The sequence below is a fragment of the Chiloscyllium plagiosum genome, chromosome 8 (assembly GCF_004010195.1).
Source record: "Chiloscyllium plagiosum isolate BGI_BamShark_2017 chromosome 8, ASM401019v2, whole genome shotgun sequence".
Classification (NCBI taxonomy): domain Eukaryota; kingdom Metazoa; phylum Chordata; class Chondrichthyes; order Orectolobiformes; family Hemiscylliidae; genus Chiloscyllium; species Chiloscyllium plagiosum.
Window position 1 is genome coordinate 8,959,810 of NC_057717.1, and position 13,654 is coordinate 8,973,463.

A 13,654-nucleotide genomic window follows, 5' to 3' on the forward strand; every position below is an offset into this window, starting at 1 on the left:
CCTTCTCAGTAACACTTCATACAGCTGCAGCGACGCATCTCTTTGTTGTGAATGATTCTGTTGGCAAAATGTACCAATATTCTAGATTTCCACCTTTTCAAGTAGCAACAGGCTAATATGGGCTAAATGGCCTTCTCTTATCCCTCTGTAAGAGGCCCATAGGGACAGAATTGCTTCGGCCTGTTGCTGAGCAGCAATCTCAATGCTCTGTCTCAAGGTTATGAAAGGATTTGATAGCAGGGCACTTAAAACCAGGAGGAGCCTCACACTGGTCAATAATATCATACTTTGTGTTAAGGTATCTAGAAACTTACCACTCGACATTTTTTTATGCAGCCGATCTGTTGTTTTATAACTGCCTCCTTTCATAAACAGAGTGGAATATATATAGACTCCTGCAGTGTTCTGTTAATACTCTCATATACAAGTTACAAAAAGATTATAAAGATTTATGGTCTATCCCTCAGCAATCCTCACCCATTCCATCCAAACCCAGTAAATGTTCCCTTTTATACTGATATGAAAAGTGATGTGTGGAACGGGTTAACTGAGCTGTTTGTTCAGTCATGATTTGGAGATGCCGGTGTTGGACTGGGGGTGTACAAAGTTAAAAACCACACAACACCAGGTTATAGTCCAACAGGTTTAATTGGAAGCACACGAGCTTTCGGAGCGTCGCTCCTTCATGAGGTGATAGTGGAGGGTACAATTCTAAGGCACAAAATTTATAGCAAAAATTTACAGTGTGATGTAACTGAAATTATACCTTGAAAAATACCTTGATTGTCTGTTGAGACTTTCATCTGTTCGAATACCATGATAGTTTTACTTCTTTCATGTGTAAATCACAAAGCCTTATTTTAAAAGAAAAATGCATTCTCAGGTTAACTGTAACATTGACTGTTACCTAGACTATATGTTTAAAATGTTAGCCCCCTGTGTTCTCTTGTCTATGCCATGATGTTTAGATTGATTCTAATCTGAAAAGTGAGAAGACAGTTTTACATGAATTCATGCAGTTTTTGAGCTCAGAGTTTTACATGAATTCATGCAATGTTTGAGCAAAGTACAATGTAACTCTGCAAGTACAAATACAGCCCACAAAACATATGTGTGCATGATGGTCGTGTGTTTGTTTGATAGTGTATGTGTGTTTTTCTGGGTTGAGGGTTGTGAGTGTGAGAGGAAGTATATATGTGTGTGTAGTGATGTAGAGTGTCTTAAGTCTGTGAGGGGGTGCATATGTGAGTGTGGCCTCAGGTTAACTGTAACATTGACTGTTAAATAGACTATATGCTTAAAGTGTTAGCCCCCTGTGTTCTCTTGTCTATGCCATGATGTTTAGATTGATTGTAATCTGAAAAGTGAGAATACAGTTTTACATGATTTCATGCAGTTTTGGAACTCAGAGTTTTACATGAATTCAAGCAATTTTTGAGCAAAGTACAATGTAACTCTGCAAATACAAATACAGCCCACAAAACATATGTGTGCATAAAGGTCGTCTGTTTGTTTGATTTTGTATGTGTGTTCTTCTGGGTTGAGGGTTGTGAGTGTGAGAGGAAGTGTATATGTGTGTGTAGTGATGTAGAGTGTCTTAAGTCTGTTAGGGGGTGCATATTGAGTGTGGCAGTCTGTGTGCGTATCTGGGTGGGGGCTATGAGTGTCTATAAGATAGAGTGTATATGTGTGTGCATGAGTATAGAGTGGTCGAAGTCTCTGAGCGGATGCCTGTGTGAGTGTGGGCGTCTGTAAAAGTGTGTGGGAGTGTCTGTGTGCATGTCTGTGAACATGTGTGCCCGTGTGTATGTGTGTGTATAGGAGTGCCTATGTATGTGTGCGTGTAGTGGTGTCTGTGTCTGTGTGTGTATAGTGCAATGGTGGTCACCTGTAATGTGACATGAACCCAAGATCCGGGTTGAGCAGATCCAGAGAGAGAGGGAGAAGAGATCAGAATCTGAGAACATTAGACTGGAATATTCCAACAATGGATCAGATGAATGAATCAATGGATGAATCATTGGACTGGCATGTTCCAACAATAGACAGGAGTTTATCCAATTATGTTTGGTATCTTTCTGCATTTTATTGGTGGTCATTATCATTGCGGATCTATTACGCTCTTCGCATTGTTAAATATTTGTATTATCCTTTCCTGGCTATGTTTGGTGTTCCTGGTAAGTGTCACTGTCCCTTCTTTTCTCTCTCTATAAACTAGTTATGAGTGTATTACTGTTCTTTCATATAGTCTGCACTTCTTGTCGTTATTATTGTTCCTTTTGAAACTCCCAATCCAGATATTCACTCTACAGACCACTACTAACTACATCAAAAAACGTGTTCAATTACTGTCTCCCTCTCTGCTCTGGCGTTGTTACTCACGAGTCTCTATGCTGACCTACTCAGCTCCAGCGTAGAACTACAATTTATTGTATCATGTTATTTAACTATTAACATCATGGAGGTCACTCTCCACTGTTCTGGTTACAAACTTCACTTCCTTCCACTGTTTCCATCCCATCCTTGGCCAATATCTGCAGCTGAAGCAGATACGTCACAACTGTGGGTGATCCCTTTGACTATGAGCTCATTCTTCACACCTTCCCTAGCCATTTCTAACTTGAAATACTCACCACTCCAGAATATATCGCACTGGTTTAGTCCATCTGCTGTTTGAACCTTGAGCTATTAAATACAGTCTTAATGAAGCCAATAATCTGCTGCTGACACTCCCGGCTTCAAACCTGCCGAAGTAAATCTGCTTCGAACTCACGCCAAACTCCCATCCATCTGTCATTCATGTGTATGCCGAGGTATATTGCTATTGTGTCTGGCAATGCCTTTATTTTAACATTCTCAAACACTTTATCTCATCTGTCCATGAAACTTCTCTCGTTCCCTCTCTGTTAATTAACAAAAGACCTGCCAGTTGTTCGCATTTAAAATAATTTCCTCCATGTGTGTTCCTTCTCAAACAATGAGTTTCGCATTCAACCACGCCAATCGCGCACAAGCACTCTCTCTAAGACTCTGATGAACACATACACGCACGCAGAGAGAGCAAACCTTCCCATTGTAGACAGTAATCTGTTGCGAGTATAGTTAGCATATGATAGTAAAGTTTGCAATACTCTCCATGCTGGGCAGATAATGCAGTTTACTGAGCAACACATTAGCATGGTCTGCACAGCTCTCCATGCTGGGCTGTCATCTTGTCCCAGTTTATGGTATTTGTGATATTCTGTGAAGCAAATTCAGAATTTGATGTAACAAACCATTTCCGCTAATCTCACAATGTCTTTATTCAATGTTCTCATTCTTGTAATTTTACTTTCGAAGATCTCACTTCTCCAGTTAGTCCCACTGCCATGTCTTTTTCCCCATATTTCCACAACATCTTTTCAGTTAATTAACTGTCGGTTTCTGTCTTTAATGTGAATCTCTCTATACCCCTGTATCTTTCCCTGGCCTCGGGTTTTGGCTCACTAGCATATCGATTGCTGGCATTGTGTAGTTCAGAAACAATGAAATGGTGTGTGTCAAGCTGTTGTTCACTTCGCAGTCTGTCCCATGTGATGGTCCATGGACAGGGGTGTTTCAGAAGTTATGAGACACACCCTTGTAACTTGGTCAGTACATGAATCTGTCCCTCTCAGGTGATCTTGCTGTCAGTAACAAGAGGAAGCCCCTTGAATAAAGGAACAGTCATTTAAATTGTGTGGTAATGCTGTCACTTTTTTAAAAGAAAAGATTATTTTCTCCTTTCTTTAGTAAGAGATCTTAAAGGCCAAAGTGCCTACTGAAAACGGCTCAACTAAAAAACTTATGAGGCTTTTATGTTTTTAAATAAATGGTAGTAACACTGGCCAGCTGACACAGACCAGGCTTTATAGCTTTTTTCCTTGCAGATGTAACAGTTACCAGGTGCTTGGGTCCCAGAAGGTTTGGAAGTTTTAATAAATTATCCCTAGCTGCTATTCTCTCTGAAACCTCACTTGATACTATTTCCTCCTGGACTGGAGAACTGCATGCAAGAATGTATGTCTGAATGCTCTTTTCCCCAAGGGGTGTGTTTAGGTGATGTTAGTACATTGGAACAGTTCATTTGTAGCAGGTTCTGTGTCCATCATTCAGTTAAGGTTTCCAATAGCTAAGTTATTCTAAATTCCTCTTCATTTTGTGTGGATTTACATTAGAGTGTTTAAATATAGTGTGTTTTGCATAATGGTGAGTGGTTTGACGAGTGGAATCACATCTGGGGCATCCAATTCCCATCTATCTTGTTATTAAGGAAAGGTTGGCATCCAAGCTACCTTCTTAAAATAGTTTGATGCACTCTAGTTGGTCTATAGCAAACTGGGGTCTCTTGTCTGGTTCTAAATCGATAATTGGGTTTAGAATAACAATCCCTACACCGTGCAAACAGGTTATTCGACCCAACAAGTCTACATCCAACCCTCCGAAGAGGAACCTACACAGACCCATTCCTCTACACTATTATTACACATTTACCCTCACTAAGGCACCTAATCCACACATCCCTAAAAACTATGAACAACTAAGCATGGCCAATTCACTTGACATGCACATCTTTGGATTGTGTGAGGAAACCAGAGCATCCAGAATAAGCTCATGCAGACACTGGAGAGTCCGCACCAGGAGGCTATTGGGTTCAAAGGTCGCGTATGGTAGTTGTCAGTGTCTTTTGTTCCAGATGTTGAATTCGGTTGGTTTAAACAGTATTTTGTGTATAAAGATTCTTTCAGCCACTAAGAGTTCTCTGTGCGTGGAAGAAGTAAAGTTTTACAAATGTAATGAAGGCAAAGCTGTAGGAATTGGCAGACAAGCTGGAGTTGGGGTTGCGATTGTCTGTGAGAAAATGACAGATAATTACAGCTGTAGCTCAGCAATTACATTTGGAGGATCTGCCATCAGAATCTTTAGAAATGGCTCCAATTCAATTTCAAATGAGGCAAATTGAACATGAGAAAGAATTGAAACAGTTTGAATTATGATGAAAAGTAGGAATAAAAGAAAAGAAAATGAAGAAGAAAGAGAGAAAAAGAGAAGAAAAGCAGAGAGTTTCAACTTCAAAAGTTAGTAATTAGATTGGAAAGTGGACATGGAAGGCGGTGATGAAAGTACACAGTAGGCTGGATGAGGAGGTTAGTGAGGATGAGCAACCCTATAGTAGCCAAACGCCTGAGGGGATATGTTTATATACATTCAGGCATTATCTAAATCTGATGAGAAGGATGGGGGAGCCTTTTTAATTTCATTTGAGAAAGTGGCTAAACAAATGCAGTGACCAGTGACCATGTGGATTTAGTTGATCCAAACAAAGCTGATAGATATTTGCATCCCTATTGGAGGAGGTATTTGAGGAGGAGAAGGAGGAGATGTAGAAAGCCATCTGAAGTGCATGCGAGCTCGTGCCAGAAGCCAACAGACAGCGTGTCAGGAATCTAAAAAAGCGTCCCTGGTTAAACGCACATTGACATTGAAAGAATAAAAAAAAAATTGAAAGGTGGGTAAGGGTATTAAAAACTGAGCAAACCAATGACACTATTAGAGAGATTCTTATTTTGGAGAAGCTCAACAATTCACTTCCTGCAGTCGTGAGAACTTGTGTGGAAGAGCAGAGAATTAAAACGGCAAGATTAGAAGCTGAAATGGCATCTGATGATGATTTAGTTCAGAAATCAAAGTTTGGTTTCTGTGAGGGATTGAGAAGAATATGCAAGATCTTCTTAAAACATATCCCTGTGAGAGTATGGTTTACTGGCATAGGCCAGGAGAAGCCGGTAAAGAGGTTACAGCATTAAGAGGCACAGAAGCATGTAATTCCTTTATGCTGGGACATGAGGAGCATTGGAGAGATGAGAAGTGCTCCATTATATAACGTGTGGTTGAAGCGTCCAGTGGAAATATCAACAGATTTATTCCACAATGGGGAAGGAGGCCTTGAGCTTGACGTTGGCGTTACCATATTTCAGCATTTAAATTGTGGATAACATATCTGAGACATTTTTTTTTATCACTGATCGTGACCCCTTAAAATTTTTGGAGAGGTTTGGGGAGAATAATACCAATCTGTTTCGATTGAGCTTATTATTGCTGCCATTCAATTTGAAATTATACAGTTGACAGGGCGAGAAAACCTACGTTTTGACACGTTGTGGAGACTTGTATGAAGGAAGACAAAGGCATTCTGTGGCAGGAGTAAAATGAATGAAATCGAATCTAGTTGTGAACATTTGTATGCTCAGAGTCAATGTAATATATATGCATTTCAGTCTGCTAATAGAGGAAGTTTAGGAGGTCTAAAATGAATCATTTTTTTTATATTGGTGGTGGAGTTGTGAGTATACTATCACTGTAAAAAGGTGCTTTTCTCTTGGGTTATTTTTTTGAAGAGAGGTTTTTAAGGCAGAGGTGCAGAACTCAGTTTAAGTAAATAACTGAGAAAGCCTTTTGGTTTCATTAAAACATTGGTAACAATGGAAGCGCAGTAGCCAGCTCTCCCAGACCAGGTTTTCTCGTTTTGTTTTTAGCGGCAGCATTCAGAAGCTGCTGGGGATCCGAGGAGGGTTGGAAATTTCAATACATGATCCCCAGCTGCTTTTCTCTCTGAGATCTCTGTTGATGTTGTTTCCTCCTGGATTGGAAAACTGCTGTAAGCATCTGAATAAATTTGAATATATCTTTGTGCCAAGCGGTGTAAACCAAGAAGGTAGGGTATCTATTGTTTGTGTAAGTGTTCCAACAGATACGCCATCCCAAATTTTTCTTTTCTTTGACTGTATTTTAACTAAAGTATGTGAATAGATTATATTTTGCTTAATGTCGAGTAGTTTGACCAGTCACAATATATCTAGAAAGCACACTTCCCATCTATATTCAAAATAAGGAAAGGTTTGGGTCTAAGCGGCCTTCTTAAAATATTTTGCGGGGATCTGGTCTGGTCCACAACACTTGTAGCCGAGGGGTTTCTGACTGACTCCTGTTATTAAAACATTAGTGGAGTGGCTGGGGATGGTTTGCTGGAAGTTGTGCTGTGAGCTGCCTCAGACATTTAGGGAGACCTGAGGAGTTGGTGACCCAACTCTGGATGGAGCATGGGGACTGTATTTACAGCATCTGAGCCTGCAACATGAACTACAAATGAAGCAGACGCTGCAGAGAAGGGAAACTCTGAAACCACGGAATGAGTGTGTGTGGGGAAAAGGATGTGCTCTCCAAACCTACACTTTCAATTACATTTAGCATTTTACAGATCTCAATGAAATCTCCTTTTATTATTATAAACTCGAGAGTATAGGCCTAAACTGCTCAATTTCTCTTCATAAGACAAACACTTCAAATATGGAATCAATCTAATGAAGCTCTTCTGAATTGCCTCCAATGGAAATACCTCATTCTGCAGGACACCCAAACTGTACTCCGGTTGCAGCCTCACTAATGCCTTGCATAGCTACACCAACACTCCCTACCTTTCTACTCTATCCTTTTATAAATAAACACTGAAATTATTCTTGCATTTCTCATTTTTTTGCAGTACCCGCAGGCAGGTTTTCTGTGATTTGATACCCAGATCCCTCTGCACGTAAGCACTTTGAACTTTCTCTCCATTTTTGTCTTTCTATTATACTGACCAATTTGAATAGCCCCATATTTATTCACTTTAATTTTCATTGCTAAATGTTGGCCCATTCATCCAAACTATCCATATAGTTTTGAAATCTCTTGCATCATCATTCCGAAGTAATTTCCCACCAATGCTAGTGTCATCTGAAAACATGGCATCGTATTTTCTATCCCATCAACCAAGTATAGTAATACCATCAATCGCAAATGGTTGAGGCATGAGTACTGAAATCAATGGCACCCCAGAAATTGCATTTGCCAAAAGAAAATGACACATTTAATCCATCTGACTCCATTTTGTTGGTTAACCAATCCTCCATCTAAGCTAATAAATTACTCCTAAACCCATGTTGTCTGATCTTACCACTTACTCTTTGAAGAAGGGACATATCCGATGCCTTCAGGAAGACTAGATATGTTCCATCTGCAGGATTCCCACGAACCACCTTGTTTATGACATCTTCAAATAACTCAAGCAAACAATTCAAATACGATTTAGCATTCGTAAAACCATGTTGACTCTGATGCATTGTGGTTTAACTTTGCAAATTTCCTGAACAATGGACTCGAACAATTTGCCTTAAATTACAATAGTTTATTGTTACGCTTTAGTCCCTAATGTATACCATTATTATAAGTTCTTCCCTTTCGAAAGCCTTTACGTTTTCTTTGAATTCCTATTTCATGGGCAAACGTTTATAAGAGATCTGCTCCAATTGCTATGTAAGGGGTATGCGTGGCTGAATGGACTCATCATCCTGCTGGTGTACAAACTCGATGGGCTGACGTCTTTCTGGTGTTCCCATGTTGCCATCTCCAAGGCCAGAATGACCTCCTCCTGTCGATGTTTTAGAGGATTGGGAGATTATGGAATCTTCCTGTTGCTGTGTAACATTTTGAGGGGCTGATGGGTCTTCTCATACTTCTCCATAACAGGTGGATATACTGAACGGTCTCCTCATGTATCCCGGAGATGGGACCGAGGGATTGATTGGTCTTGTTTTGTTCCCATACAACAGACACGTGTCTAAATTATCTCTTCCTTTCTCATGAAAGAAGTCTCAGATAGTTTTTATCTTTATCCAATTCCCTTGCAATAGGCTCGGTAGGTCTGAATGGCCTCCAGTTATCCCAGTGTAACAATCTCCAGTCACTGTGGCCTCTTCCAGTTCTTATGTTACAGAGTTGAGGAGGCTGAATGGACTGATCCTGTTGCTGTTTAACAGGATACTGGTGCAGCATGGGTCCAGTGTTATAGGCTCGAGTGGCTGATTGGCCTCCTTCTGAAAATGTATATCAGGCTCCAGGGGCTGAATAGCCTCATCCTGTTTTGAGGTAACACGTTCAAAGGCCGGAATATCCTCCTGTTGTTCCTGTGTAACAGGCTGGAGAACGGAATGGTTCCTCCACTATCTGTGTTATTTGCTTCACTTGTTGACTCCTTCTGTCATCTATGTTCAAGTAAGATCATCTTTAATTTTTGGAAACTCCAATGGCTAGTGGGTCAACCTGATCATCCTGTCGTTATAAGCTCGCACTTTCATTGCAGGAATCAGTTGAGGGAACCATCTCTGGGCTGTTTCCAATATAACAACATCTTTTCTTCATTGAAGAGATTAAATCTGTACGCACTACTCCAGATGTGATTTCACTAAGACCGTGTACAGCAGCAGCAACACATTACCAGCCTGAGCTCGAGATCAGGTTATTTAGGAATTGGTATTGAGTGGTCAGAAGAGCTAATTGAAACTTTTGCTGGAAAGGACCTTTTGGGAACAGTGACCACAATGTATTGGTTTTCTTTTATGCTGTTTGAGTACACGATAGTTTTTGTTTTATTTGCAGTAACCGTTATAAATCTGAGTCATGCAAGCCATGAAGGTGGGAGGAGAAAGTGGGGACTACAGGTGCTGGAGATCAGAGTCGAAGACTGTGGTGCTGGAAAAGCGCAGTCAGGCAGCATACTAGGACCAGGAGAATTGATATATCGGGCATAAGCCCTTCATCAGGAATGAGGATTATGGGTCAAGGGGGCTGAGAGATAAATGAGAAGCGGGAGTGGTAGGTGGGAGGTAACTGGGATTGTGATAGGTAGATGAAGGTGGGGTTGAAAGTGATAGGTGATGTAAGGAGACAGAACGCCTCATCTACTGCATCTATTACACCCAATATGGTCTTCTCTACCATATTGGCGAGGCAGGAGGTCAACTTTTGGATCATTTCAGAGAACATCTCTGGGACAGCCACATTGAACAATTCCATCGCCTTGTGGCTGAGCACTTTAAATCCCCTTCCCACTCTGCCAAGGACATGAGAGTCCTGGGACCGCTCCGTCACCAAACCCAAGCCACCAGAATCCTGGAGGAAGAAAGCCTCCTCATCTGCCTTGGGACCCTCCAACCACATGGGATCACCCATTTCCACGAATCCCACCTTATCCCACACCAACCTTCCAAGTCAGCACCGCCCTTTTGAATGTTCCTACGTGTTCACCTTCCTTCCTATCAATCTGGTCCACCCTCCTCTCTGACTATCACTTTCAATCCCACCTTCATCTACCTATTAGATGAAAGGAGGTAGCTTAGAAAAATGCCAAGTGTTGCAGTAAGCCAGTGGATTCAGAGAAATGTAGGACCCAGCAAAGGATGACCAAGAAACTGAGGATAAAATCAGAAAGAGGAAAAAGCGTACAAATGAAAGAAACGCATAAAGACTGCTAAAAAGCGTCTATAAATGGAACAGTTGGTGTGCGTTCAGGATAATTTATTGCAGAGAACAGAGAAATCGCAGGGAAAAGAAACAGTTTCTTTGTTTCTATCTTCATGGAAGAATGTCCAGAAATTCTTCCAGAAATACCAAGTGACCATGGGACTTGTGTAAGTAAAGTCTAACATCTTTCTTATCAGTGTTGGGGTTATCTTTGAAAAGAAAGCTGGATTGAGTATTTATAAATCTGACAGACTAGATGTACTGCATACAAGAATTTCAGAGGAAGCAGCAATAGACATGTTGATTGCATCGCAGATTTTCACTTTATTTTTCGACACATTCCCGAAAGGCATTTAGCCAATCTGGATAAGGCAAAGGTTATAAATATTATCCAATAGTTTAAGAAAGGATGAATTTGGAGAGTGGTGAACTACAGACCAGTTATCTTGTCATCCGCAGCCGGGTTAGACTCGATAACAAAGAACATGCTATTAGATATTTAGAAGGTAATAACATAACTGGGGAGTATGATAATGTATCGATGAATGGAAAACCAGAAGTGGCAATGTTTTTTTGGAACGGTGTGAAGATGATTCTTGTGGTCATAGGCAATGAAGAACCAATGTATAACGTATAGTTAGATATTCACGAGCGTTTTGTTTTACGAACTCACACAGTAAGCTCACAAGAAAGTTAAAGGGAGAGGTATTGAGAAGAGCATATGCAAATGGGAAAGTAAACATTACGTTTACATTCATGTGAATGGATTTCGAATATTGAGGATGTCGTGCACCAGTTGCATCGAATGCTGGTGAGACTAAACTTAAAGTATTGTGTATCATTCGGAGTCCCAATCTAAAAAAGAATGTATTGACTACAGAGGAACTGCAAAAGGTATTATGCTGATTAATCCCTAAGATGGTAAGATTGTCTGATGTGGAAACTCAGCCTGTGGTCTCGAGTTTCAAAACATGAGAGGTGATTGCAGTGAAACATAGGGTGTACTGAATAACCGAGGGACATGGAGAAGTACAAGTAGGCGAGATCTGGGAGAATCCCACGATCTTCTACACGGACAAGTAGAACAGAATAATCAGCAAACAGTTAGTGTCCATTCGAAACCAAAGGGGCAATCTGTGTGGCAAGCTGGAGCGCATTGATGGATTGTTACATGAGACCTTCACATCTATTTTACTTGGGAGAAGGAGGAGGCAGGTACAGAATTCAAGAATGTGGACTGGGAAGCTCTTGAACAGATTGATGTAAAATACGAGAAAGGATTTGAGGCTTTGTTCTGGCTAAATTCGGACCAATCTCCATGTCTGAATGAGTTGTACCACAGGCGGCTATTGGGGTCAAGGGAGGAAAGACACTGACTGAATATTTTAATTACAGTTTGACCATAGTGGAGGTGCCAGAGAACTGGAGAACTGCAAATACGATTCCACTTCACAGTAAGGTTGGGAGAGATAGACCAGGGAACTATATACGAGCGAGTATTAGATCATTGTTAAGGAAACTACAGGAGAAAAAAAAGGAAGGAGAAAGTCGAACTCCAATCAGAGTCACAAGGTTTGATCAGGGATAATTATCACGACTTTATACTAAGGAAGTCACATCCAATGGATTTGATTGCATTAGTTTGAGGAGGTCGATAGTTTAGTTTTGTAGGAAGGCCTTTGACAAATTTCCACCTGGGAAATTGAAAAATAATGTAAAATCTCACAACATGAAAGATAACTTGACCAGTTACAACGAAAATTGTCTTAGTGGTAGGAGACAGAGGGTGGTGAGAGAAGGCTGTTTGTGTGACTGGAGACCAGTGTCCCCTGGTGTACCACAGGGATCAGTGTTGTGTCCGTTATTGTTTGTGTTATTCGTAGAAAATATAGATGTGAATGTGGAGGGGGCTAGGTGGAGAGTGGGGGAGGTGTGATAAGTAATTGTATGTTTGACATAAAGATTTGCTGGGTGGTTAGCAGTGAGGACGAAGGCCTTAAGTTACAGGAAGATGCAGATGGAATGGTCGGATGGGTAGATTAATGGCAGGTAGAATGAAACACTGATAAATATGAGGTGATGCACTTTGGGAGAAGGAACCAGGCAAGGGAGGACTCAATGAATGGCAGCACACTGGGAGCCTCAGAGTGTACTTCTCCACACTTCCCTGAATGTGGCTGGACAGGGTAATACGCTGGTTAAGAATTGGACCTCGGATGTTGTGTTTCCTAATTGGGCGTAGATTATAAGTGCTATACAGGACTTTGTTTAGTCCATCATGGAGTACTGTATGTATTTCGTGGAGCTACATTACAGGAAGGATGTGATTGTACTGGAGTGGTTGCAAGGGAGATTCACCAGGATGTCCCCTAGGATGGTGCATGTCAGCTATGGAGAGAGGCTGGCTAAACTCGGGTTGTTTACTTTGGAGCAGAGAAGGCTGGGGGGGCGGGATGTGATTCAGAAGGATAAGATTATGAGCGACACGGACAGGGTGGATAGACAGCAGATGTTCCTTTTAGTCAGAGGGTCAAGAACAAAGGAGCACACTTTTAAAGTGAAAACTTTGAGGTTCAGAGAGGAATGAAACATTTATTTCACCTCGAGGGTGTTGTGTTCTGCGATTACTTCCTGAGAGGGGAATCATCACAGGTAGCCTCACAATCATTAAAAAGTACTTGGACGAGTACTTGGAAGTGTTATAACATTCCAGGCTATGGGCCTGCTGTAGGAAAGTGGGACTAATATAGATTGTGCTGTACTTCTGTTGGCACAGAGTCTATGCTCCTGTGAGTGTATGGTGTGGAAGGTCAATTATTGAGCAGTTTAAGGCAGGAACTGATAAGTTTCTGAAGAGTATATTCACAAAGGTTATAAGAGTGAACTAGAATAACTTGATAAATCATGTCAATGTGAAAAATATGAGAAAACAATTGCAGTTTCCTTACAGTTTGAAACCAGAGAATGGAGAATTGGGAACAGGGGAATGACAGAACTATGAAGCCACTACTTCAGTTCTGTCTTCACAGAACTTTCATACCATACAAGTAAAACCAAGTCTGGTGTGGGAAAATGATAGAGTATATGGAACATAGAGAATAGTAAGTAAATGGTTTGGGAGAAATTATTGAGGCTGAAAAGAAAAGTCATAGACAACACAACACTAACATAGATTTTTGAAATGGGAATGATGTTTGCGAAACAGACTGGGAGACAAATGAAAGAATGGATGTAAAATATTTTGATTTTTAGAAACATTTCGGTAAAACTCCAAGCCCAGTTTGCAAAATCAAATGTG